The sequence below is a fragment of the Balaenoptera physalus genome, assembly GCF_965194825.1.
Source record: "Balaenoptera physalus genome assembly, chromosome: 4".
Lineage (NCBI taxonomy): Eukaryota > Metazoa > Chordata > Mammalia > Artiodactyla > Balaenopteridae > Balaenoptera > Balaenoptera physalus.
The window spans coordinates 96,859,561-96,886,895 of NC_138891.1; the positions used below are offsets into that span (position 1 = coordinate 96,859,561).

Genomic DNA, 27,335 nt, shown 5'->3' on the forward strand with positions numbered 1-27,335 from the left:
GGCCCCCACTTGCCACAACTAGAGAAAGCCCTCGCACAGAAACGAAGACCCAACACAGCCATAAATAAAAATAAACCCCCCCCCAAAAAAAAACATGGAAAGAACGTACACCAGCATGATTTGAAAAGTAAGCTGGCAGATCTTTCTCTCTCCTTTTTTTTTTTTTTAATATCAAGTAGTTCATGGATCAGAGTTGAAGTATGGTAGAAAAGAGAGTGAGATATCACATCAAACAGGGGCTTAGAACTCTTTCTGGCTCACAGTCTCAAACATCTTTTTTCTGGCACCACCGGAATTAGTAGACTTAAGGAAAAGGATATCTCAAGTCAGAAAAAAAAAAAAAATACAATGAAACCTTGACCCTAAAAGTTGTGAAAGATGTTTGTTTAGCTTCCAGTCCTACAGGAGCTAACTATTCTGTTTATGAATGCCAAAATCTGCCTAGAAATTGTAGAAGAAAAAGCACTAGTTCTAGTGTTAAAAATCAAGTTCAAGTGTTCAAGTGTTGGGTCTCACTCACCAGCCATGGACCTTGGGCAAGGAGCTTATTCTCCCAGGACCTCATTTCCTTGATGTGAGTTTCATCCTCCAGGACTTAAGTTCAGGTTTCTCTGCATTCCTTATAGGACCTAACAGAGTGTTAAGGACTTTGCAGAAATTCAGCAAGTGTTTGATGATAAGTCTAATCCCATGTCCCTAGCATGTTCTCATGGCTAGAACTTCTATGGGGGAGATTTAAAGGATCCAGATAAATTCTGGTTTACATTCCAACTCTGTTCCAACCATGGCACAGGGTAGGAGTTAAGAGTTCAGTCCCTGGAAGGAGACACTCTTGATTTCAAATTCTGTCTCACTACTTTCTAGCTCTCTGACCTTAGGCAAAATTATTTCTTAACCTCTCTTAACTTCTGTTTTCTCACCTATAAAAATTCTGGTACCTGCTATATATGGTTAGTATAAGAATTAAATAACATAATGCTTCTAACATACATAAAGTACAGCACATGATAAATGCTCAAAAAATATTAACAAGATTATTACTTGACTAACCTTTACAGCCATATCCATCTGTTTTCTGGGTATAGGGACAGCAGTGCTTGCCATTAGCTTCATCAGTAATAGTTGTTACTGGACTTCCCTGGTGGTGCAGTGGTTAAGAATCCGCCTGCCAATGCAGGGGACACAGGTTCGATCCCTGGTCCGGGAAGATCCCACATACCACGGAGCAACTAAGCCCGTGCGCCACAACTACCGAGGCTGCGCTCTAGAGCCTGCAAGCCACAACTACAGAAGCCTGCACACCTAAAGCCCGTGCTCTGCAACAAGAGAAGCCACCGCAATGAGAAACCTGTGCAGCGCAACGAAGAGTAGACCCCACTCTCCGCAAGTAGAGAAAACCTGTGAGCAGCAACGAAGACCCAATGCAGCCAAAAATAAATAAATAAAATAAATTTAAAAATAATAATAATAATAGTAATAGTTGTTACTTAAACAGTATCTGAACGAAGTCCTAAACTTTCCTGATGAGTTGCTCTGCATGCAACCTAAGTCCCCATTGTACCTCTCTGATCAGTATCTTTTGGAAGCATTAGCAGTATAATTTTTGTTATGCTAAATAAAGTAGTACCCGAGTAGAAGCATGAATTAAAAGCAAGTCAGTAACAAATACTGTATGACATCATTTATATGTGGAATCTAAAAAATAGTACAAATGACTTATTTATGAAACAGATACAGACTCACAGACATAGAAAACAAATTTATGGTTACCAAATAGGAGGCAGGGGAGGGATAAATTAGTACTACGGGATTAACAGATACACGCTACCATATATAAAACGGATAAACAACAAGGACTTACTGTTTAGCATAGGGAACTATTTTCAATATCTCGTAACAACCTGTAATGGAAAATAATTTTTTAAGAGTATATATATATAACCAAATCACTTTGCTGTACGCCTGAAATTAACACAATATTGTAAATCAATTATACTTTAATTTTTTAAAAGTCAGTAAGTTTTTTATTCCAAATGCTGTTTTTCTTCAAATCCCAACTTAGGTGCTACCTCCTCTGTGGAGCCTACCCCCATCTCTTTGCCTTCCATGCTCCATGCCCTGAAGTTATTCACTTAGGACTTCTTCTCTGCTTAGTACCTTAGGTAGGTTTCTATTATAGCAACTATCATTCTGTATTATGTTTATGCTTATTTCCTCTTCTAGACTGTATGTGCCTCCAGGTCAGGTGCTAGGTCTTATCATCATCTTTTATCCACCAAATACAACCACAATGCCTATAATATACTCCAAAAAATGTGAAATAGACTAGAGGTAAAATGAGTTGGATTCTGAGGTTCTACCTCAGAAATATATGAAAACTTATCCCCAAAATGGCTAGAAAATAGCCTGAAGAGAAAGTTAGAGGAAGGAAATATAGAGGCCAGATTGCATATACAATACAGCAAAGCTTAAGAATTCTGAGTTCATAAATCAATCCATTTTATATTCATTTTAGATTCCCCTTCTCTGATCACATAGTTACTTATGAGAGGTCAAAGCAAGATGGAAAGAATCCTAGACTAGGAATCTAGAGACCTAGATTTAGTCCCAGCTCTGCCATGAACTGCCTGTCACTTCCTGTCTCTAAGTCTGTGTCGGACATTATGATTCATAAGATCCTTTCAAACTCTCTTCCCACACTGGCACAACATCTGATCTACTGTCATTAACCTCATTCTACAGCTAGAAAAATCTAAACAAACACTACAACAACTCAATTCAGAACGCTACAGCAACTGGCTGCCATAGTTAAAGGTGGAACATGGAAGGAAAGGTTTCCTGTCTGAAGCCCAGCCCTGCAGAGTCATCCCATACCTAGTGGCACACGGGACTTGTAGGGAGAGTCAAAGCTTCTCTGTCCTGGGGTTTCCCTGGTGGCACAGTGGTTAAGTATCCGCATACCAATGCAGGGGAGACGGGTTCAAGCCCTGGTCCAGGAAGATCCCACATGCCGCGGAGCATCTAAGACCGTGTGCCACAACTACTGAGCCTGAGCTCTATAGCCCACAAACCACAACTACTGAAGCCCGTGCGCCTAGAGCCCATGCTCCGCAACAAGAGAAGCCACCGCGATAAGAAGCACAGACACCCAACTAAGAAGAGCCCCCGTTTGCTGCAACCAGAGAAAGCTTGCACGCAGCAACAAAGACCCAACGCAGCTAAAAATAAATAAATAAAAATAATTAATTTTTTAAAAAAAAGCTTCTCTGTCCTCTGCCAAAAACAGGAAGTTCCCACACCCATGGGAGCCAAATGAGTGTATAGTGTTGGCAGTCAGCATAGCCTCCTGGGTTCCAAATAGACATGCAGGGGTGTCTTCATCAATGTTCCTGCCAGACACCTGGGGATAGAAATTGCACAAGATCTACCTATGAAAACAGTCTAGATCATCTTGTTTGCTGTAGTTATTGGGACATTATCCAAGTCTGACAACTAGATCCAGGACCAAATCCAGAGTTGAGAACTTGACTGATCATTTTGTTTAGACACCCACATCCAAATAGAGTACACTGAAATCTTGAAAAGGAAGTCTAAAAGTGTGGATTGTATGTACACATTTTAGACGAAACTCCATTCAGCTTCTCAGAAGACAAGGTAAGAACCAAGAATCAGGAAGTAGGATCAAAATAGCAGAATAGAAGACCCTGAGCTCACCTCCTCCACAGACACAACAAAACTACAATTACGTATAGAACAACTTTCTCTGAAAATGACCTGAAGACTAGCAGAACAGCTCAACTACAATTAAGGATAAAGAAAAACCACATCAAGATGGGTAGGAAGGGCAGACTCATAATCTAGTCAGGATACAAACCCCAGCACAGTGACGCACAAGCAGGAGGGGATGTCATAAATGCAAAGGTCCTCTCTAAGGAGCAAAGGGTTCAAGCCCCACATTGGGTAACCCACCCCTGGGGACCAGCACTTGGAAGATATGCCCATATAACTGGCTTTGAAAACTAATGGAGCTTAAGTCTGGGAGAGCCAGAGGACTGTAGGAAACCTAGACTCTGCTTTTAAAGGGCTCATGCATAAACTCACCCACTCTGAGTCCCAGCTCAGGTAGCAGTTTGAAAAGTGCCTGGCACTCTAGCTGGTCTGCCAAAGCCACCACCCCAGCATGCCGCTGGCCCACACCCACTCCAATGCCAGCTGTCCTGCCAAGGCAGCAGCCCTAGCACACCCTGGGAAAGGCCCAGACTGTGCCCACTGCAGCTCCAGCCATCCCACCAGGGCAGTGGCTCTGGCATGCCTTGGGAAAGCCCCAGCCTGCACTTGCTCCAGCTCTAGCTGTCCCACCAAGGCACCCCTGGTCCAACCCAGAGTAACCTGCAACTCTCCCCCAGACCCATGCCTGCTCCAGCCCCAGTTGGCATGCCAAAGCTACCCAGCACATGCAGTCTACATAGGGAATATTCCAACACAAGACTACATCTTCAAGACCAGAGGATGTAACTATTTCACCTAATTCATAGAAGCAACCACAGAAAACCAAACAAAATGAGGAGACAGAGGAATTTGTTCCAAACAAAAGAATAGATAAAACCCCAGGGGGGGAAAAAAAAAACCAAACTAATGAAACAGAGATAGTAATTTACATGATAAAGAGTTCAAAGCCACAGTCATAAAGATCCACAGAACTCAGGAGAAGAATGGAATAGCACAGTGAGAACCTCAACAAAGAGTTAGAAAATATAGAAAGGAACCAATCACAGCTGAAGAATACAGAGAATGAAATAAAAAATACACTAGAGGGAATCAACAGGAGACCATATGTTACAAAAGAATGTATAAGTGACCTGGAAGACAGAATGATGGAAATCACCCAGTCAAAATAGCAAAAGAAAAAAAAATTTTTAATGAGGATACTTTAAGGAACCTATATGACAACATCAAGCATACTAATATTTGTATTATAGGGGTCTCAGAAGGAGAAAAGAGAAAGGGCCAGAAAAATTATTTGAAGAAATAATGACTGATGAGAATTCCCTGGTGGTCCAGTGGTTAGGATTTGGTGGTTTCACTGCTGTGTGGCCCAGATTCAATCCCTGGTCAGGGAACTAAGATCCCGCAAGCCACACAGCGCAGCCAAAAAAAATGGCTGAAAACTTCCCTAAACTGAGGAAGGAAACAGATATCCAGTTCCAGGAATCATAGAGACTACCAACAAGATGAACCCAAAGAGACCCACACCAAGGCATATCGGAATTAAAATGCAAAAAGTTAAAGATAAAGAGAAAATTTTAAAGGCAGAAAAAGAAGAACCATGAGTCACACAAAAGGGAACCCCCATAAGGCTATCAGCTGATTTTAAAGCAGAAACCTTGCAGACCAGAAGGGAGTAGCATAATGTATCTGAAGTGCTGAAATGAAAAAACTTACAACTCAGTAATGCAATCATTCCAAATTGAAGGAGAGATAAAGACTTTCCCAAACAAACAAAAACTAAAAGAGTTCATTACTGGTCTTACGGGAATGTTAAAGGGTCTTCTTCAAGTGGAAAAGAAAAGGCCATAACTAGAAATACAAAAATATATGAAAGAAAAAATCTCACTGGTAAAGGCAAATATACGGTAAAGGCATTGAATTGATCACTTAAAAAGCCAGTATGAAGATTAAAAGACAAAAAACAAAAATCATAACATCAACTTTAACTACAATAAGTAGTTAACAGATACACAAAATAAAAAGATGTAGAATATGACATCAAAAACAAAAACCTGGGAGTTGGGAAGGGAAAATGAAGTGCTTCTAGAATGCATTCAAACTTAAGTGACTATCAACTTAAACACTAGAGGGAATAGATAGATAGATAGATAGATAGATAGATAGATAGATAGATAGATAGGTAGGTAGATATGAACTTCATGGTAACAACAAACCAAAAACCTACAATAAGTACCCAAAAAATAAAGAGAAAGAAATCAAAATATAACACTTAAGAAAATCTTAAACCACAAGGAAGAGACTAAAAGAAGAAAGGAACAGAGAAGAGCTGCAAAAATAACCAGAAGTAACAAAATGGCGGAAGTACTAACCAATCAATAATTACTTTAAATGTAAATGGACCAAATGCTCCAATCAAAAGACATAGAGTGGCTGGGACTTCTCTGGCAGTCCAGTGGGTAAGACTCCATTCTCCCAATGCAGGGGGGCTGGGTTCAATCCCTGGTTGGGGAACTAAATCCTGCATGCATGCTGCAACTGATAGTCTGCATGCCACAGTTAAAGATCCCGCATGCCACAACTAAGAGCTCACATGCTGCAACTAAGACCCGGTGCAGCCAAAATAAATAAATAAATATTTTTTTAAAAAAAGACATAGAGTGGCTGACTGGATACAAAAAACAAGACCCATATATATGCTGCCTATAAGAGATTCACTTCAGATCTAATGACACACACATACTGAAAGTGAACAGATGGAAAAAAAATATTCCCTGCAATTGGAAAGAAAAGAAAGCTGGAGTAGCAATTCTCATATGAGAAAAAATAGACTTTAAGGGCTGTAACAAGAGACAAAGAAGAACATAACGATCAAGGGATCAATCCAAGAAGAGGATATAACCCTCAAAAATATATATGTAGCCAACATAGGAGCACCTAAATACATAAAGCAAATACTAACAAACATAAAGGGAAAAATTGATGGTAACAATGCTAGTAAGGGCTTTAATACCTTACTCATATCAGTGGATAGACCATACTGACAGAAAATCAGTAAGGAAATATTAACCTTAAACAACATGTTAGACCTGAGGACTTTAATAGATATATAGAGAACATTCCATCCAAAAGCAGCAGTACATACATTCTTTTCAAGTGCACATGGAACATTCCACAGGATAGATCAACATGCTGGCCACAAAACAAGTCTCAATAAACTTAAGAAGACTGAAATTATATCAAGCATCTTTTCCTACCATAACACTATAAGACTAGAAATCAACAAGAAAAAACTGGAAAACACACAAACACATGGAGGCTAAACAATGTACTAAACAACCAGTGGGTCAATGAAGAAATCAAAGTGGGAATCAAAAAACACCTGGAGGGCTTCCCTGGTGGCGCAGTGGTTGAGAATCTGCCTGCCAATGCAGGGGACACGGGTTCGAGCCCTGGTCTGGGAAGATCCCACATGCCACGGAGCAACTAGGCCCGTGAACCACAACTACTGAGCCTGCATGTCTGGAGCCTGTGCTCCCAACAAGAGAGGCCGCGATAGTGAGAGGCCCGCGCACCGCGATGAAGAGTGGCCCTTGCTTGCCGCAACTAGAGAAAGCCCTTGCACAGAAAAGAAGACCCAACACAGCCAAAAAATTAAAAATTAAAAAAAAACACCTGGAGCCAAATGAAAATGGAAACACAACTTTCCAAAGTTATGGGATACGGCAAAAGCAGTTCTAAGAGGGAAGTTTATAGTGAGACAGGTCTACCTCAAAAAACAAGAAAATTGTCAAATAAACAACCTAAACTTATACCTAAAGAAACTAGAAAAAGAGCAAAGAAAGCCCAAAGTTAGTAAAAGGAAGGAAATAATAAAGATCAGAGCAGAAATAAATGAAATAGAGACGGCAAAAAACAATACAAAAGATCAATGAAACAGAGAGCTGTTTATTTGAAGAGATAAACAAAACTGACAAGCCTTTAGTTAGACTCATTAAGAAAAAAAGAGGGCCCAAATCAGTAAAATCAAAAATGAAAAAAGAGACATTACAACCAATACCACAGAATCAAAGAGACTACTATGAAAAATTATATGCCATCAAACTGAACAACTTAGAAGAAATGGATACATACATGCCTAGAAACATACACTCTTCTAAGACTGAATCAGGAAGAAATAGAAAATCTGAACAGACAGATTGCTAGTAATGAAAAAACTTCCAACAAACAAAAGTCAAAGACCAGACAGCTTCACAGGAGAAATTTACTACACATTTAATGATGAGTGAATACCTTTCCTTCTCAAACTGTTCCAAAAATTGAAGAGGAAAGAACACTTCCAGACTCATTCTAAAAGCCAGCATTACCCTGATATGAAAACCAGACCAAGACACTACAAAAAAAAAAGGAAATTACAGGCCACACACCTGATGAACAGATGCAAAAATCTTCAATAAAATATTAGCAAACCAAATTCAACAATACATTAAAAGGATCATATATCATGGTCATGTGGGACTTATTCCAAGGACATAAGGATGGTTCAATATCTGCAAAATCAATGAGATATACCACTTTAACAAAATTAAGGACAAAAATCACATGATCATTTCAATAGGTTCCGAAAAAGCATTTGACAAAATCCAACATCCATTTATGATAAAAATCCTCAACAAAGTGGGTATAGAGGAAATGTACCTCAACATAACAAAGGCCATATATAAGTCCACAGCTAACATCACAGTCAATGGTGAAAAACTGAAACTTTTCCTCTAAGATCAGGAAAAATACAAGAATAGTATCACCACTTTTATTCAAAAACATATTGTAAGTAAGTCCTAGACACAGCAATCAGACAAGAAATAAAAGGCATCCACATTGGAAGGGAAGAAGTAAAACTGTCACTATTTGCTGTTGACATGATACTATATATAGATAACTCTAAAGACTCCACCAAAAAACTATTAGAATAAATGAGTTCAATAAAGTAGGATTCAAAAATCAATTAATAAAAATTGTTGCATTTCTATACACTAATAACAAACTATCAGAAAGAGAAATTAAGAAAACAATTCTACTTACAATTCCATCAAAAAAAAATAAAATACCTTGGAATAAATTTAGCCAAGTAGGTGAAAGATCTGTACTCTGAAAACCATAAGACACTGATGAAAGAAACTGAAGACACACAAATAAGTGAAAAGATATACCTTGCTCATAGATTAGAAGAATTAACATTGTTAAAACGTTCATAATACCCAAAGCAATCTACAGATTCAATGCAATCCCTAACAAAATACCCATGGCATTTTTTGCAGAACCAGAACAAGTAGTCCTAAAGATGGTATGGATCCACAAAAGACCCTGAATAGCCAAAACAATCTTGAAAATGAACAAAGCGGGAGGTATCTCACGCTCTGGTTTCAAACTATACTACAAAGTTACAGTAATCAAAACAGTATGGTATTGGCACACAAACAGACAGAACAGAACAGAAAGCTCAGAAATAAACCCACATTCATGTGGTCAATTAATCTACAATGAAAGAGACAAGAATATACTATGGAGAAAAGACAGTCTCTTCAATAAATGGTTTTCAAAAAACTGGATAGCTACATGTAAAAGAATGAAACTAAACCATTTTCTAGTACCATGTACAAAAATAAACTCAAAATGGATTAAAAACTAAATGTAAGACCTGAAACTATAAAAATCCTAAAAGAAAACTCAGGCAGTATGCTCTTTGACATTGGTCTTATTTTTCTGGATATTTTTCTGGATCTGTCTCCTCAGGCAAGGGAAACAAAAGCAAAAATAAATGAATGGAAATATACCAAACTAAAAAGCTTTTGCACAGTGAAGGAAACCATCAATAAATCAAAAGGCAACCTACAGAGTGGGAGAAGATATTTGAAAATGATATGTCCAATACAGGGTTAATATCCAAAATATATGAAGAACTCCTACAACTCAGTATCAAAAAACAAACAATCCACATGAAAAATGGGCAGAGGACCTCGTAGACTTTTTTCCAAAGAAGATATACAGAGGGCCAACAGGCACATGAAAATACTCAACATCACTAATCTTCAGGAACATGGAAATAAAAAGTCACAAGAAGATATCACTTCACACCTGTCAGAATGTCTGTCATCAAAAAGACAAGAAATAACAAGTATTGGCAAGGATGTGGGGAAAAGGGAACCCTCCTGCACTACTCATGGGAATGTAATTGGCACAGCCGCTATGAGAAAACAGTATGTAAATTCCTCAAAAAATTGAAAAATAGAACTATCATACAATCCAGCAATTCCACTTCAGTAATTTATCGAAATAACAAAAGAAAAACACTAACTCAATAAGATTTCTTCACCCCCATATTCATTGCAACATTATTTTTTTAATTTATTTATTTTATTTATTTATTCTTGGCTGCGTTGGGTCTTCATTGCTGTGCGCGGGCTCTCTCTAGTTGTGGCTGGCAGAGGCTACTCTTCATTGCAGTGCACATTCTTCTCATTGCTGTGGCTTCTCTTGTTGCAGAGCACAGGCTCTAGGCATGTGGGCTTCAGTAGTTGTGGCACGTGGGCTCAGTAGTTGTGGCCCGCTGGCTCTAGAGCACAGGCTCAGTAATTGTGGCGCATGGGCTTAGTTGCTCCGTGACATGTGGGATCATCCCAGACCAGGAATCAAACCCGTGTCCTTGGCATTGGCAGGAGGATTCTTAACCACTGTGCCACCAGGGAAGTCCCCACTGCAGCATTATTTACAACAGCCAAGTTAGGAAAGCAACCTAAGTGTCCATTGATAGACAAATCAGTAAAGTAGATGTGGTATATATATACACAATGGAATATTACTCAGCCATAAAAAAGAATGAAATCTTGCCATTTGCAACAACATAGATGGACCTGGTGGGTATTGTGTTAAGTGAAATAAGCTAGACAGAGAAAGACAAAGACCATATGATTTCACTTATATGTGAAATCCAAAACACAAAAGAGCAAACTTAACAAAACAGAAACAGACTCATAAATACAGACAGCAATCCAGTGGTTGCCACAGAGGGGAGCGAGGTGGGGGGGGATGGGCAACACAGATTAAGGAGACTAAGAGGTACAAATTTCCTGTTGTAAAATAAATAAGCCACAGAGATGTAATGTATAGCATAGGGAATATAGCCAATAATATTGTAATAACTTTGTATGGTGACAGATGGTAAATAGATTCATAGTGGTGATCATTTCATAATGTATAAAAATATTGAATCACTGTTATACACCTGAAATATTCTAAGTCAAGTATACTTCAATAAAAAGAAAAATTATGAATCATAGTTTAGTTTAAAATTAAACATTTGTAATGTGCGAAGTTTCATCCAACTGAATAGTGGTGAGATTTTGAAGAGTCTGGGAGTCTTCTGTGTGTATGTATAATTTTTTTATTGAGATATAATTCACATATCATAAAAATTTTCCCATTTAAAGTGTACATATAGGGACTTCCCTGGCGGTCCAGTGGTTAAGACTTCGCCTTCCAATGCAAGAGGTGTGGGTTCGATCCCTGGTCGGGGAACTAAGAGCTCACATGTCTCGCGGCCAAAAAACCAAGACATAAAACAGAAGCAATATTGTAAGCAATTCAATAAAGACTTTTAAAATGGTCCACATCAAAGTACACCATGTTCTTGGATTGGAAGAATCAATATTGTGAAAATAACCACTACCCAAAGCAATCTACAGATTCAATACAATACCTATCAAACTACCAATGGAATTTTCACAGAACTAGAACAAAAAATTTTACAATTTGTATGGAAACACAAAAGACCCCGAATAGTAAAAGCAATCTTGAGGAAAAAAAAAAACGGAGCTGGAGGAATCAGGCTCCCTGACTTCAGACTATACTACAAACCTACAGTAATCAAGACAGTATGGTACTGGCACAAAAGCAGAAATATAAATCAATGGAACAGGATAGAAATCCCAGAGATAAATCCACACACCTATGGTCACCTAATCTATGACAAAGGAGGCCAGAATATAAAATGGAGAAAAGACAGCCTCTTCAATAAGTGGTGCTGGGAAAACTGGACAGCTGCAAGTAAATGAATGAAGTTAGAACACTCCCTAACACCATGCACAAAAATAAACAAAATGGATTAAAGACCTAAATGTAAGGCCAGACACTGTAAAACTCTTAGAGGAAAATATAGGCAAAACAGTCTTTGACATAAATTGCAGCAAGATCTTTTTTGACCCACCTCCTAGAGTAATGAGAACAAAACCAAAAATAAACAAATGGGACCAAATTAAACTTCAAAGCTTTTGCAGAGCAAAACCAGATGAAACCATAAACCAGATGAAAAGACAACTCTAAGAATGGGAGAAAATATTTGCAAACAAAGCAACTGACAAAAGATTAATCTCCAAAATATACAAACAGCTCATGCAGCTCAAAATCAAAAAAACAAACAACTCAATCAAAAAATGGGGGGAAGACCTAAATGGACATTTCTCCGAAGAAAACATACAGATGGCCAAGACGCACACGAAAAGATGCTCAACATCACTAATTATTAGAGAAATGAAAATCAAAACTATAATGAGATATCATCTCACACGGGTCAGAATGGCCATCATCAAAAAATCTACAAACCATAAACGCTGGAGAGGGTGTGGAGAAAAGGGAACCCTCTTGCACTGTTGGTGGGAATGTAAATTGATATAGCCACTATGGAGAACAGTATGGAGGTTCCTTAAAAAACTAAAAATAGAATTACCGTATGACCCAGCAATCCCACTACTGGGCATATACCCAGAGAAAACCATAATTCAAAGAGACACATGCACCCTAATGTTCACTGCAGCACTATTTACAATAGCCGGGTCATGGAAGCAAACTAAATGTCCACCAACAGAGGAATCGATAAAGAAGATGTGGTATATATATACAATAGAATATTACTCAGCCATAAAAAGGAATGAAATTGGGTCATTTGTAGAGATGTGGATGGACTTAGAGATTGTCATACAGAATGCAGAAAGTCAGAAAGAGGAAAACGAATATCATATATTAACACGTATATGTGGAATCTAGAAAAATGGTACAGATGAACTTGTTTGCAAGGCAGACATAGAGAACAGACGTAGAGAACAAACATATGGACACCAAGTGGGGAAAGGGGGAGTGGGATGAATTGGGAGATTGGGATTGACATATGTACACTATTGACACTATGTATAAAATAGATAACTAATGAGAACTTACTGTATAGCACAGGGAGCTCTACTCAATGATCTGATGACCTAAATGGGAAGGAAATCCAAAAAAGAGGGTATATATGTATACGTATAGCTGATTCACTTTGCTGTACAGTAGAAACTAACACAACATTGTAAAGCAACTATACTCCAATAAAAATTTTTTAAATAATTCTGCCCCCCCGCCCCGCAGCAGGGGTCTCCTTTTAAGACAGAGGGTTCAAATACTGAGTCCACCACATCCAGGCTATGTGTACTTAAGCAAACGTGTGTATGTCATTGGGTCTCAGTTTTTTCATCTGTAAAATAGTCAGAAAAATTTGTTCTTGTAGCTTCATGATTTTGGCATGGTAATAGGAAACACTGACTCATTGGTATAAATGAGGAAAAAATTGATTATCTCAAACAATCATAAGAAACCCTATGGTAGGGTAGCTCCAGGGTTCATTAACTCAGTAGCACAATTGTATCATCAAGGACGCATGTCCTTTTCATCTTTCTGTTCCACCAAGCTCCTTCACGGTCACAAAATGGCTGCTGCAGTTCCAGGCATCACATCCAGACCTGGCAGTACCCAGCAAAAGAGAAAACAGTGTTTCTTATATTTCTCTTATTTTCCCAGAATTCCTCTTCCTTCAGCAGACTTCCCCTTTTGTCTCATGGTTCAGAACCTGCTTCACATGGCTATTTCTATACCAATACCTAGTAAGGGAAATAGAGTCACAGTGGTTGGCCTGGGGGAAGACCATGACTGTACAGCACCGTGGAGAACTCTGAACAAAATGAGGTGCTATGAATAAGGAAGAGTCAGGACTTCAGGAGAGGCATCCATGCCAATCCATAAGCTCCCACACATAGTTCCTGAAATATGAATGCCAACCACTGAGCACAGTGCCTACCACATGGCAGATGCCTTAAGTGTGTTCGTTTGTTCTCCCCTTTTTGTTTCCCTCCAAAAGCACAAGACTCTCAGCCTGCCCTCTACTGACCCAGCCTCCCACCCTCCATCCCTCGGGCTGGGGTCTCCACTGCCCAATGCCCCTTCTACCCTGTCCTCGGGTTCCATCACCACCACCTTCTTTTGTTTCTGTCTCAAAAGCTTAGGATGAACAAGGATCTCCCCATTGTCCCCCATGACCTCGGATTCCTAAAAATTAAAAGACGGGAAGTCCTTGATTCTCATGGAAATGCTTTCGCCAGGGAGTCAGAAATTAATAACAGTATGAAGAGAGGCCTGTAGTATTTAACCACCCCATCCAGACAACGAAAGTGATCAGAATACATCGTTATCCAGGCGAGGTGTGGAGACTGACTGCCGGCTATGACATTATTACATTCGGAAATGTCAGAAGCATGGGGACGCCGGGGGAAGATGAACAGTATGGTTGAAAATGGCTTTTGATTTAAAAAAAAAAAAGAAATCCCCAGCATTCATCTAAAACAATTTTTTAAAAAGTGTGTTTTCCATAATGTTCAATGTATTCATGTGAAGGACTGTCCTTTATTCTGTTTTAAAATGAAAATGTCCTTTCTCTTATGAAATTATAGGATAATAAATGGTAGATTGTAAAAAAAAATCTAAAAAAATAAAGTATACATATAATTCAGTGGTTTTTAATATATTCAAAGTAGTTGTACAACAATCACTACCATCTAATTTCAGAACATTTTCATCACCCAAAAAATGAAACTCCACACACATTAGCAGTCACTTCCCATCCTCCCCTCCCCTCAGCTCCTGACAACCACTAATCTATTATGTCTATGGATTTGCCTATTCTGGACATTTTATATAGATGCAATCATACAATATGTTGTCTTTTGTGCCTGGCTTCTTTCTGTGCTACTCTCTTTCTCCACAACCCTAGACCACAGAACCTAATAAGAAAGGGGAAAGCCATCTTAAAGACATTACTTCTATTTTCTAAAAATTCCTTTAAAATACCACACTAAATGGTGAGAATATATAACTCATAGACCAAGACTTTGGTCTAGCCTATCTCCAACCCATAGGAAGGAACAGTGCTCAAACTTTCCAGGTTGATTAAGGTCTGGCCTAAGATCACCCCAAAGACTGAGCAGGATATCACGAGAAACTCGAGGGCCTCAGAGGACTCTGAATCCAAACCCTGGCAAAGTAATTCACTAGCTCTAGGTTGACCTTGAGCCATCTATTTAACTACCCTATTTTCATTTTCCTCATCTACAAAATGAGCATGACAACAATATATTCTTTGCGAGGTTGTTATGAGGACTAGAAAAAATTATATTAAGTAACTAATGCCTGGCATAAGGAGAGCCCTCAAAATATATTTTTTTTAATTGGAGTATAGTTGCTTTACAATGTTGTGTTAGTTTCTCCTGTACAGCCAAGTGAATCAGCTACAGATATACATATATCCCCTTTTGTGGATTTCCTTCCCATTTAGGTCATCAGATCATTGAGTAGAGCTCCCTGTGCTATACAGTAAGTTCTCATTAGTTATCTATTTTATACATAGTGTCAATAGTGTATATATGTCAATCCCAATCTCCCAATTCATCCCACACCTCCCCTTCCAGCCTTGGTGTCCACGTTTGTTCTCTATGTCTGTGTCTCTGTTTCTGCCTTGAAAACAGGCTCACCTGTACCATTTTTCTAGATTCCACATATATGCGTTAATATATATTTGTTCTTCTCTTTCTGACTTACTTCACACTGTATGACAGACTCTAGGTCCATCCACGTCTCTACAAATGACCCAATTTTGTTCCTTTTTACAGCTTTTAATATTCCATTGTATATATGTACCACATCTTCTTTACCCATTCCTCTGTTGATGGACATTTAGGTTGCTTCCATGACCTGGCTATTGTAAATAGTGCCGCAGCGAATATTGCGGTGCATGTGTCTCTTTGAATTATGGTTTTCTCTGGGTGTATGCCCAGTAGTGGGATTGCTGGGTCGAATGGTAGTTCTATTTTTAGTTTTTAAAGGAACTCCCATACTGTTCTCCATAGTGGCTGTATCAATTTACATTCCCACCAACAGTGTATGAGGATTCCCTTTTCTCTACACCCTCTCCAGCAACTATTGTTTGTAGATTTTTTGATGGTGGCCATTCTGACCGGTGTGAGGTGATACCTCATTGTAGATTTGGTATGCATTTCTCTAATAATCAGTGATATTAAGCATCTTTTCATGTGCGTCTTGGCCATCTGTATATCTTCTTTGGAGAAATGTCCATTTAGGTCTTCCTCCCATTTTTTGATTGGGTTGTTTGTTTTTTTGATATTGAGCTGCATTAAAATATTATTATTACTACTTCCACTATTATTTTCTCTTCTTCTACTATTATTTTTCTCCTCTTAAGTGCTTTTTTTTTTAATCACCTATGACAGGTGTCCTAGAAACTGAACAATGAATTATATTGGTCATGGTCCTTGCTGTCAAGGAAGTAATACACTATGGGAAATGTACATCTTTTAAATCTAAGATTCTATGTCCCTACTGTACTTTAATCCTACCACTTACTGTTGGAGAGGAATGGAATGAAGAGTATTCTGCATTACTTGTCCACACGTTCGTTTCGTCTACACTACCAGATTAGGAACTTGTGTTGGCTTGATTCTTCCAAGAAACAGGTGCCAAGATGAAATGAGTCATGCAGGAGATTTCTTGGAAGAAATACCTGTGAAGAATTAAGAGAAGAGGCAGCAGGCATAATGGGGAGAGTCTTCAGACCATGATGCAGGTCTGACACTTGGGAAAGAAGAGGAGACAAGAAAAAAGACAGGGTAATAGGAAGGTCAGACTGAAGTACACCTTTGAGAAAGTCTAAGCCAGACCGACTGGGAGTCCTTAAGCAAAGATTACCCGTTAGAGGTGTCCCATGTTGGGCAGAAATGGCCGCACTCAGTCACCAGCTGAGAGAAGCCCGAGAAGAGTGAGGCCTGGCAGTGTGAAAACAGGGGCTGACTCCAAAGGTGCTGCAGCTGGAGACTATGGATGAACCACACTCTTTGCAGGAGGTTCTTATGAAAGTTGATTTGAGCAGCACACCGTCACAGCCTCTATAAAACTCTCAAAGTCAAAAATTATTGGTATCATTATTTATACTTAGTAAATTTTCAATAATTATTTCTTGAAAACTGAGTAAGTGCCTATTTTCAGCCATTAGCAAGAAGCGCAACCCATTTACTCAATCCAGGTGGATTCAATTTCATAATTCCTGAAGAGGGGAAATGTTTTCCACCATTTGAACTAAATGACAAGGCCCAGAAAATATTCCCATGGCATAGAAGATCTCAACCCACAAACAAAAAGTGGGGTGGTGTGCGGAGGCCCTGAGCCGAAAGCAACAGGAAAAAGTGTCAGGCAAAAGTGGCTTTGAGGCCTGAAATAAACCCATCATTGATTTGATTATCCACCTAATTTTGCTTGTATAGACACAGCGACAAGATGAAACAATCAACAGAAGGTGTGGCCTCAAAACTAGAAGCAAGATGGCAGATAAAGTGCTTCTGAAACAGACAACAGAACAGAGAAAGCCTCAGGAGCCCAGGCCAGTGGTGAGATTTTAATCATGGAGGTACACTTGCCTAAAACATGCAGCAACTGGAAAGCAGGTCACCACGGCACCCACTGGAGTCATGAAAAGGATAACTCCAGTTTTCAAAGAATCAAAATAGCTAAGCGTGAGGCAAGAAGAAGAAATGAGTCACAAATCTGGAAGTAAAGTGAGATCTCTAAGCTAATGACAACAAATAAAGGAAGGCGGAGAGAGGAGCAGTGTTCTTATTAGGTTCATTTTTCACTTTCATAAAGGGCAGCAATCTACTTCAATTTAAAGATTATTTATTGAGCACCTGCTATACACAGAAAGAAGCAAGTTTTCAAGAACATTCATATGTCCAACAAACATTGCTGAGCACCAGCCCCCATGAGCCAGGAACGTGCTAGACTTTGGGAAAACACAGAAAATCATTCCCAATTGCTGCTCTCAATCCTGCCAAAGAGACAGACCCACAAAACAATTAAAATGCACATGATACATTGCGGATCATGCAATGATAAAGGAAGGTCCAAGTACTATGAGAACACTCTAAGTAGGGTGACCACATAACTCATCATCCAAACCAGAGCACTATGAGAATGAAAGGGGACATTATCAATAATTACACTGGTACAACAGGCATAAACTAGGACTGTTACTGGGCAAAGCAGATAAATGTCATCCTAGCCACAAGGAATAAAACTGGAAAGAAGAGAATTAGGAAGAAAATGGGGATGGGGGAACAAAACACTGGAATGAAGGGGCTAAATTTACAAAAAGAAAAGGGAGGAGAGAAATGGGTAAGGCAGAGTATGAAGAAGAAATAGTTTAAAGGAGCTGTCATAACTTTGAAGCTGGAACTATCTTAAAAATAAACTCACAATTTTACTATGGAGAAAATAAGAAGAAATGGATAGGAGAAAACAAACATTTGTTAAGCACCTACAATATGCTAAGCACTATGCCAGGCACTTAAAAAGCACGATTTTATTTAGTCCAACCTAAAACATAGGTATAATTATCCTCAGTTTACAGATGAAGACACTGAGACTCAGTGAGTTTAAGTGACAGCTGAGATTTGAACCTCTGCTTGTGAATTCCAAAGTCTGCACCCATAAAATTAGTAGCACCGGCAGAATTAGTACCTAGGACTATTCTAATTTTTAGGCCAGTGCTACGTTTACTGCACAATAGGGTAATGAGTTTTTAGTGGGTTGGATAGTGTTCCCCCAAAATTCATGTCTCCCTGGAACCTCAGAGTGAGACCTTATTTGGTAATAGGGTCTTTGCAAAAGTAACCAAGTTAAGATGAGGTCATACTGGATTAGGGTGGGCTCTAAACAAATAACTGGTATCCTGAAGAGGTAAATTCTGAACATACACACATGAAGAGGAGAATGCCACATGAAAGCACAGAGGAAAACATCATATAAGCATGGAGGCAGAGACTGGAGTGATATTTCTACAAGGCAAGAAATGCCAAGGATTGCTGGCAACCACCAGAAGCTAGAATGAGACAAGGAAGTATTCTTCCCTAGAGCCTTCTGAAGAAGCACAGCCCTACCAACACCTTGATTTCAGACTTCTGGCTTCCAGAACAGTAAGAAAATAAATTTGTTTTTAAGCCACCAAGACTGTGGTACTTTGTTATGGTAGACTTATACTAATAGTAGTAGACTTATAGTAGACTTAAACTAATACAGAGCTAGAGAAAGGAACAGTAGGAGACAGCAGGAAGGACAGAGATGGAAGGAGGGTTATAGGAAGGTCAGTGGCAAAGAACCGAAGGCTGAGAAATTCTAAAGGAAACATAACTGGAGCAAAGGAAAAGTCACAAAAACCCACCAAATCAAAAATAGTTTCTTTGGTTCCGTGATGATACCTCCGCTGACCTCCAAGCTCACTATTCTCACCATTACCCCTTCCTGCTTTTAAGGTCTCTATAAGATCATTGGTCAGCTCTGCACAAGTAAAAAGAAAAAAGTAATGAAAACAAGGAAAGAATTGACATAAGCTACTGATAGCAGTAAAACCTACAAAACTGTGAATGTCAGGTATGAACAATGAGTCAGAGTTTCAACTAGCAAAGTTGATTTTGATAAGTTGAGGATAGATATGGTAATTTCTAAACAAACATAGTAAGAGGATGTGCAAATATCAAGCTAACAAAGGGCAAAATGGAATAATGAAAACATTAAATCAATCTAAAACAATAAGTGAAGAAGAGGAAAATAGCATAGAACAAAAAGAGGAAATAGAAAGCAAAGATTAAAATTTAAACCCAGGAGACCTTCAAGATGGTGGAGGAATAAGATGTGGAGATCACCTTCCTCCCCACAAATACATCAGAAATACATCTACATGTGGAACAACTCCTACAGAACACCTACTGAACACTGGCAGAAGACCTCAGACTTCCCAAAAAGAAAGAAACGCCCCACATACCTGGGTAGGGCAAAAGAAAAAAGAAAAAACAGAGACAAAAGAAAAAGGACAGAACCTGCACCTCTGGGAGGGAGCTGTGAAGGAGGAAAGGTTTAACACACACTAGGAAGCTCCTTCGTGGGCAGAGACTGGGGGTGGCGGGGTGGGGGGAAGCTTCGGAGCCACGGAGGAGAGCACAGCAACAGGGGTGCGGAGGGCAAAATGGAGAGATTCCCACACAGAGGATCAGTGCTGACCAGCACTCACCAGCCCGAGAGGCTTGTCTGCTCACCCACCGGGGCGGGCGGGGGCTGGGAGCTGAGGCTCGGACTTCGGAAGTCAGACCCCAGGGAGAGGACTGGGGTTGGCTGAGTGAACACAGCCTGAAGGGGGCGAGTATGCCACAGCTAGCCGGGAGGGAGTCCGGGAAAAAGTCTAGAACTGCCTAAGAGGCAAGAGACCATTGTTTTGGGGTACACGAGGAGAGGGGATTCAGAGCACTGCCTAAACGAGCTCCAAAGACAGGCGCGAGTTGCAGCTATCACTGCGGACACCAGAGACGGGCATGAAATGCAAAGGCTGCTGCTGAGGCCACCAAGAAGCCTGTGTGCAAGCACAGGTCACTCTCCACACCTCCCCTCCCAGGAGCCTGTGCAGCCCACCACTGCCACGGTCCCGTAATCCAGGGAGAACTTCCCCGGGAGAACGCATGGCATGCCTCAGGCTGGTGCAACGTCATGCTGGCCTCTGCAGCTGCAGACTCGCCTGGCATTCCATACCCCTCCCTCCCCCTGGCTGAGTGAGCCAGAGCCCCCGAATCAGCTGCTACTTTAACCCCTCATGTCTGGGCGGGAACAGACACCCATAGGCAACCAACATGCAGAGGCAGGGCTAAATACAAAGCTGAATACCAGGAGTTTGTGTGAACAAAGAAGAGAAATGGAAATTTCTCCCAGGGGCCTCATTAGCAGCAGATTAAATCTCCACCATCAACTTCACATACCCTGAATCTCTGGAAGACCTGAATAGACAACAAATCATCCCAAATTAGAGGCAGTGGACTTTGGGAGCAACTGTAGACTTGGGGTTTGCTTTCTGCATCTAATTTGTTTCTGCTTTTATGTTTATCTTAGTATAGTATTTAGAGTTTATTATCATTGGTAGATTTGTTTATTGATTTGGTTGCTCTCTTCCTTTTTTTTTTAATTTATAGATTTTTTTTTCCCCCTTTTCTCTTTCTGTGAGTGTGCATGAGTATGCTTCTTTGTATGATTTTGTCTGTATAGCTTTGCTTTTACCATTTGTCCTAGGGTTCTGTCCTTTTTTTTTAGTATAGTTTTTAGCACTTGTCATCATTAGTGGATTTGTTTTTGGTTTGGTTGCTCCCTTCTTTCTCTCTATTTTTTTTATTACTTTTTGCTTTTTTATTTTTTTTTATTTTAATGACTATTTTATATAATTTTTTTTTCATTCTCTCTTTTCTTCTGAACCGTGTGGCTGACAAGGTCTTGGTGCTCCAGCCGGGTGTCAAGCCTGTGCCTCTGAGGTGGGAGAGCCGAGTTCAGGACATTGGTCCACGAGAGACCTCCCAGCTCCACATAATATCAAACGGTGAGAGCTCTCGAGAGATCTCTATCTCAGCACAAAGACCCAGCTCCACTCAATGACCAGCAAGCCACAGTGCTGGACACCCTGGCAAAAAACTAGCAAGACAGGAACATAACTCCACCCATTAGCAGAGAGGCTGCCTAAAATCATAATAAGGTCACAAACACCCCAAAACATACCACCGGACACAGTCCTGCCCACCAGAAAGACAAGATCCAGCCTCATCCACCAGAACTCCGGCACTAGTCCGCTCCACCAGGAAGCCTATGCAAGCCACCAAACCAACCTGACCCACTGGGGGCAGATGCCAAAAACAACAGAAACTACGAACCTGCAGCCTGCGAAAAGGAGACCCCAAACACAGTAAGTTAAACAAAATGAGAAGACAGAGAAATATGCAGCAGATGAAGGAGCAAGGTAAAAATCCACCAGACCTAACAAATGTAGAAGAAATAGGCAGTCTACCTGAAAAAGAATTCAGAGTAATGATAGTAAAGATGATCAAAAATCTTGAAAATAGAATGGAGAAAACACAAGAAACGTTTAACAAGGACCTTGAAGAACTAAAGAGCAAACAAACAATGATGAATAACACAATAAATGAAATTAAAAATTCTCTAGAAGGGATCAATAGCAGAATAACTGAGGTAGAAGAATGGATAACTGACCTGGAAGATAAAATACTGGAAATAACTACTTCAGACCAGAATAAAGAAAAAAGAAGGAAAAGAACTGAAGACAGTCTCAGGACCTCTGGGACAACATTAAACACACCAACATTCAAATTATAGAGGTCCCAGAAGAAGAAGAGAAAAAGAAAGGGACTGAGAAAATATTTGAAGAGATTATAGTTGAAAACTTCCCTAACATGGGAAAGGAAATAGTCAATCAAGTCCAGGAAGCACAGAGAGTCCCACACAGGATAAATCCAAGGAGAAACACACCAAGACATATATTAATCAAACTATCAAAAATTAATACAAAGAAAAAATATTAAAAGCAGCAAGGGAAAAACAACAAATAACATACAAGGGAATGCCCATAAGGTTAACAGCTGATCTTCAGCAGAAACTCTGCAAGCCAGAAGAGACTGGCAGGACATATTTAAAGTGATGAAAGGGAACAGCCTACAACCAAGATTACTCTACCCAACAAGGATCACATTCAGATTCGACAGAAAAATTAAAACCTTTAGAGACAAGCAAAAGCTAAGAGAATTCAGCACCACCAAACCAGCTTTACAACAAATGATAAAGGAACTTCTCTAGGCAACAAAAACAAAAGAAGGAAAAGACCTACAAAAACAAAGCCAAAACAATTAAGAAAATGGTAATAGGAACACAACGTATTGATAATTACCTTAAACGTAAATAGATTAAATGCTCCAACCAAAAGACATAGACTGGCTGAATGGATACAAAAACAAGATCCATATATATGCTGTCTACAAGAGACCCACTTCAGACCTAGGGACACATACAGACTGAAAATGAGGGGATGGTAAAAGATATTCATGCAAATGGAAATCAAAAGAAAGCTGGAGTAGCAATTCTCATTTCAGACAAAATAAACTTGAAAATAAAGACTATTACAAGAGACAAAGAAGGACACTACATAATGATCAAGGGATCAATGCAAGAAGAAGATATAACAGTTGTAAATATTTATGCACCCAACACCTCAATACATAAGGCAAATGCTAACAGCCATAAAAAGGGACATAAACTGTAACACAATCATAGTAGGGGACTTTAACACCTCACTTTCACCAATGGACAGATCATCCAAAATGAAAATAAATAAGGAAACACAAGCTTTAAATGATACATTAAACAAGATGGACTTAATTGATATTTAAAAGACATTCCATTCAAAAACAACAGAATACACTTTCTTCTCAAGTGCTCATTGAACATTTTCCATGATAGATCATATCTTGAGTCACAAATCAAGCCTTGGTAAATTTAAGAAAATTGAAATTGTATCAAGTATCTTTTCCGACAGCAGTGCTATGAGACTAGATATCAACTACAGGAAAAAAATCTGTAAAAAATACAAACACATGGTGGCTAAACAATACACTACTAAATAACCAAGAGATCACTGAAGAAATCAAAGAGGAAATCAAAAAATACCTAGGAACAAATGACAATGAAAACATGAACTCAAAACCTATGGGATGCAGTAAAAGCAGTTCTAAGAGGGAAGTTTATAGTAATACAATCCCACCTCAAAAAAACAAGAAACAACTCAAACAACCTAACCTTACACCTAAAACAATTAGAGAAAGAAGGACAAAATATCCCCAAAGTTAGCAGAAGGAAATAAATCATAAAGTTCACATCACAAATAAGTGAAAAAGAAATGAAGGAAGCAATAGCAAAGATCAATAAAACTAAAAGCTGGATCTTTGAGAAGATAAACAAAATTGATAAACCATTAGCCAGACTCATCAAGAAAAAAAGGAAGAAGACTCAAATCAACAGAATTAGAAATGAAAAAGGAGAATAACACCTAACACTGCAGAAAAACAAAGGATCCTGACAGATTACTACAAAGAACTATATGCCAATAAAATGGACAACCTGGAAGAACTATAAACAGATGAATCACAAGCACTGAAATTGAAACTGTGATTAAAAATCTTCCGACAAACAAAAGCCCAGGACCAGATGGCTTCACAGGCGAATTCTATCAAACATTTAGAGAAGAGCTAAAACCTATCTTTCTCAAACTCTTCAAAAATATAGCAGAGGGAGGAACACTCCCAAAGTCATTCTATGAGGCCACCATCACCCTGATAACAAAACCAGACAAAGATGTCACAAAGAAAGAAAGCTACAGGCCAATATCACTGATGAACATAGATGCAAAAATCCTCAACAAAATATTCGCAAACAGAATCCAACAGCACATTAAAAGGATCATACACCATGATCAAGTGGGGTTTATCCCAGGAATGCAAGGAGTCTTCAATATATGCAAATTGATCAACGTGATACACTATGTTAACAAATTGAAAGATAAAGAACATACGATAATCTCAATAGATGCAGAAAAAGCTTTTGACAAAATTCAACACCTATTTATGATAAAAACTCTCCAGAAAATAGTGGAACTTACCTCAACATAATAAAGAACTTATATGACAAACCACAGCCAACATCATTCTCAGTGGTGTAAAACTGCAACCATTTCCTCTGAGATCAGGAAGAAGACAAGTTTGCCCACTCTCAACACTATTATTCAACATAGTTTTGGAAGTTTTGGCCACAGCAATCAGAGAAGAAAAGGAAATAAAAGGAATCCAAATCAGAAAAGAAGAGGTAAAGCTGTCACTGTTTGCAGATAACATGATACTATACATAGAGATTCCTAAAGATGCTACCAGAAAACTACTAGAGCTAATCAATGAATTTGGTAAAGTAGCAGAATACAAAATTAAGCACAGAAATCTCTTGCATTTCTACACACTAATGATGAAAAATATGAAAGAGAAATTAAGGAAACAATCCCATTTACCACTGCAACTAAAAGAATAAAATACTTAGGAATACACCTACCTAAGGAGACAAAAGACCTGTATGCAGAAAACTATAAGACACTGATGAAAAAAATTAAAGATGATACAAATAGATGGAGAGATATACCATGTTCTTGGATTGGAAGAATCAACATTGTGAAAATGACTATACTACCCAAATCAATCTACAGATTCAATGCAATCCCTATCAAACTACCAATGGCATTTTTCACAGAACTAGAACAAAAAATTTCACAATTTGTATGGAGACACAAAAGACCCCAAATAGCCAAAGCAATCTTGAGAAAGAAAAACAGAGCTGGAGGAATCAGGCTCCTGGACTTCAGACTCTACTACAAAGCTACAGTAATCAAGACAGTATGGTACTGGCAAAAAAGCAGAAATATAGATCAATGGAACAGGATAGAAAGCCCAGAGATACACCCACACACATATGGTCACCTTATCTTTGATAAAGGAGGCAATAATATACAAAGGAGAAAAGACAGCTTCTTCAATAAGTGGTGCTGGGAAAACTGGACAGCTACATGTAAAAGAATGAACTTAGAACAACACTTCCTAATACCATACACCAAAATAAACTCAAAATGGATTAAAGACCTAAATGTAAGGCCAGACACTATAAAACTCTTAGAGGAAAACATAGGCAGAACAGTCTGTGACATAAATCACAGCAATATACATTTTGACCCACCTCCTAGAGAAATGGAAATAAAAACAAAAATAAATGGGACCTAATGAAACTTAGAAGCTTGTGCCAGCAAAGGAAACCATAAACAAGATGAACTGACAACCCTCAGAATGGGAGAAAATATTTGCAAATGAAACAACTGACAAAGGATTAATCTCCATAATATACAAGCAGCTCATGCAGCTCAATATCAAAAAAAACAAACAACCCAATCCAAAAATGGGCAGAAGACCTAATTAGACAGTTCTGCAAAGAACATATACAGATTTCTAATACATGAAAGGATGCTCAACATCACTAATCATTAGAGAAATGCCAATCAGAACTATAATGAGGTATCACCTCACAACAGTCAGAATGGCCATCATCAAAAATCTACAAACAATAAATGCTGGAGAGGGTGTGGAGAAAAGGGAACCCTCTTGCACTGTTGGTGGGAATGTAAATTGATACAGCCACTATGGAGAACAGTATGGAGGTTCCTTAAAAAACTAAAAATAGAACTACCATATGACCCAGCAATCCCACTATTGGGCATATACCCTGAGAAAACCATAATTCAAAAAGAGTCATGTATCACAATGTTTACTGCAGCACTATTTACAATAGCCAGGACATGGAAGCAACCTAAGTGTCCATCAGCAGATGAATGGATAAAGAAGATGTGGCACATATATACAATGGAATATTACTCAGCCATAAAAAGGAACGAAATTTAATTATTGTAGTGAGGTGGATGGACCTAGAGTCTGTCATACAGAGTGAAGTAAGTCAGAAAGAGAAAAATACGGTATGTTAACACATATATATGGAATCTAAAAAAAAAAAAATGGTTCTGATGAACCTAGGGTGCAGGACAGGAATAAAGACACAGACGTGGAGGATGGACTTGAGGACACGGGGAAGGGAAAGGGTAAGCTGGGACGAAGTGAGACAGTGGCATTGACATATATACACTACCAAATGTAAAATAGATAGCTAGTGGGAAGCAGTTGCATCGCACGGGAAGATCAGCTCGGTGCTTCGTGACCACCTATAGAAGTGGGATAGGGATGGTGGGAGGGAGACGCAAGAGGGAGGGGATATGGGAATATATGTATACATATAGCTGATTCACTTTGTTATACAGCAGCAACTAACATAACAATGTAAAGCAATTATATTCCAATAAACATGTGGAAAAAATATATATATAAGGCAAAAAAAAAAAAAATGACAAAACTAAAAGGGAAAACAGACAAATCCACAGTCTTAGCAGGACAGAAAAACACTTCTATGGTATTCCAGCCAAAAATATATAACCTTAATTGAATCATAGAGACAAATTTAAGAAACCCAAATTGAGGGCAGTTTTACAAAACAAATGGCCTGTGCCTTTAAAAAAAAAAAGTCAAGGTCATGAAAGACAAAGCAAGACTAACAAGCAATTCCAGATTAAAGAAGACAAAAAAAGATAAGACAACTAAATACTACCTGTTATTCTGAATTGGATCCAGGATCAGGAAATAAATTTTTCTTCGTCTTTTACTATAAATGGCATTAGT

At 38.9% G+C, this 27,335-nt stretch overlaps 1 protein-coding gene across 4 annotated transcripts in view; it reads right to left on the reverse strand.

Moving 5' to 3' along the window:
- Window positions 1-27,335, reverse strand: part of NFKBIZ (NFKB inhibitor zeta) — a 290,471-nt gene that overhangs the window by 143,786 nt on the left and 119,350 nt on the right. For 3 of the 4 annotated variants that reach the window (XR_014263083.1, XR_014263084.1, XR_014263085.1), the window contains one exon: window positions 1,862-1,901. The exons of the other annotated variant lie outside the window; for it this stretch is intronic. The gene's annotated coding sequence lies outside the window, so the exon portion shown is untranslated. The remainder of the gene's footprint in view (window positions 1-1,861; window positions 1,902-27,335) is intronic. 4 annotated transcript variants of the gene reach the window in all.